Raw genomic sequence first — 2364 nt, 5'->3', positions numbered from 1 at the left:
TGTGTGTCTGTGTGCTGAAATCTTTTTTGTCTGAAGCAGAAAGAGCCTAATGAACAAGAGTATAGGAACCTGAGTATATCTAAATCCTAGTCTCATCTGGCTTTTTGAATCTGGACAACTTTATTTATCTCTTTGATTCTGCATCTGTAAAAGTGTTAATCATTGGTTATTATGTTGATTAAGTCATGGATGCATTAAAAGAAACTTAGTTTATCTTCTGTCTGAATGGTTTAAATATCAAAAGAGAAAGCATTTCCACATGCCATATCAGTTTTATAGCAACCCATTATGAATTTAGTATTCATTAATTTATCTGAACTATTTTTTTTTAAGACAGAGAATACTTTAATTTAACCCATCAGAGAAATGGACAGCTTGGATCTGTAACAAAGTGTTGTGTTTTAAAGCAGAGGTCAGTAACTGTATATGAGAGTATACACTGCTACAAACAAATTAACTGATCAGAGCACAACTTATCAATGTTCAATACAGAATAAGCTTCCCTGTAAAAGCAGCACCTTTGTGACATTTTTAACTTTAGTATTCCTCTCCTTCTTCACCCTTTCCTTCAACAGAATCCACATCAACCTCCTCATAATCCTTCTCCAGGGCATCCATGTCCTCACGGGCCTCAGAAAACTCTCCTTCCTCCATGCCCTCACCCACATACCAGTGAACAAAGGCACGCTTGGCATACATCAGGTCAAACCTGTGATCCAGACGAGCCCAGGCATCAGCAATGGCTGTGGTGTTGCTCAGCATGCACACAGCTCACTGTACTTCGGCCAGGTGTCTGCCAGGTACCACAGTTGGAGCCTGGTAGTTAATGCCCACTTTGAAGTCAGTGGGGCACCAGTCCACAAACTGGATGGTATGCTTGGTCTTGATGGTAGCAATGGCAGCATTGACATCTTTGGGAACCACATCGGCATGGTACAACAGGCAGCAAGCCATGTATTTACCATGGCGAGGGTCGCATTTCACCATCAGGTTGGCTGGCTCAAAGCATGCATTAGTGATCTCTGCTACAGAAAGCTGTTCATGGTAGGCTTTCTCAGCAGAGATAACAGAGGCATATGTGGCCAGAGGGAAGTGGATGCGGGGATAGGGCACCAGGTTGGTCTGGAACCCATCAGATCCACATTCAGGGCTCCATCAAATCTGAGGGAAACGGTGATGGAAGACACAATTTGACCTATCAACCTATTTATTTTATTTTTATTTATTTATTTTTTTTATCAACCTATTTAGATAAGTGAAGGTTGGGCGTTCAATATCGAGGTTTCTTTGACAGATATCATATATGGCCTCGTTGTCTACCATGAAGGCACAATCAGAGTATTCCAGGGTGGTGTGGGTGGTGAGGATGGAGTTGTAGAGCTCTACTATAGCTGTGGACACCTGGGGTGCAGGGTAGATGGAAACTCTAGCTTAGACTTCTTGCCATAATTGACAGAGAGACATTCCATCAGCAGGGAGGTGAACCCAGAACCGGTTCCTCCTCCAAAGCTATAGAAAACCAAGAAGCTCTGAAGACCCATGCACTGGTCAGCCAGTTACTGAATTCGGTCCAAGACAAGGTCAATGATCTCCTTGTCAATGGTGTAGTGCCCTCGGGCATAGTTATTGGCAGCATCTCCCTTGCCTGTGATGAGCTGCTCAGGGTGGAAGAGCTGGCGGTAGGTGCCAGTGTGAACTTCATCAATGACTCTGGGCTCCAGATCTACAGACACTGCCCTGGGCACATGCTTGCCAGCGCCCGTCTCACTGAAGAAGATGTTGAAGGAGTCATCTCCTCCTCCAATGGTCTTGTCACTTGGCATCTGGCCATTGGGCTGAATGCCGTGTTCCAGGCAATAGAGCTCCCAGCAGGCATTGCTGATCTGGACACCAGCCTGGCCAAGGTGGACGGAGATGCATTCACACATGGTTGCTGCTTTGCGGCTGCGGGTTGGATGGTGGAGAAGAGGAGAGGTTGTTGCTTCTCATAGCGCGACTCCTAGGTAGTCGATGTAAGAGAACCTGCGCTATCTGAACCATTTTTCACCTAGTCATTGTCTGAACTACCCTGTGACTAATGAGTCATAAAAAAACATTACTAGGTGTGTTTTTTTTTTTTCTACCAGGCAACATTTTAAGAATAAAAATGTGTACAAAGATATACGAGGAGATAGCCGAGGGGTTTGGTTGAGGAAGATATATGGTCCTTGGTCAAGATCTTTGCTCTAGCCTTTAAAGTCCTCAGGGCAGCTGTGATGGTTGCTCTTCTTTGTCTCTCTCACTAAGAGACAACAGGAATCTATGGAAAGAAGATGAGAGACTTTGAAGGGTATTCTTATGAAGGATTAAGTCATAAGTATTATA

At 44.2% G+C, this 2364-nt stretch overlaps 1 pseudogene; it reads right to left on the bottom strand.

The window, feature by feature from the left end:
- Window positions 1-509: 509 nt before the first annotated feature.
- Window positions 510-1928, bottom strand: LOC140603380 (tubulin alpha-1A chain-like; annotated as a pseudogene).
- Window positions 1929-2364: the final 436 nt, after the last annotated feature.

Source organism: Canis lupus, chromosome 14 (assembly GCF_048164855.1).
Source record: "Canis lupus baileyi chromosome 14, mCanLup2.hap1, whole genome shotgun sequence".
Taxonomy (NCBI): Eukaryota; Metazoa; Chordata; class Mammalia; order Carnivora; family Canidae; genus Canis; species Canis lupus.
Note: the sequence above shows the minus strand (reverse complement) of the source record. Positions and strands in the feature narration are given on the sequence as shown.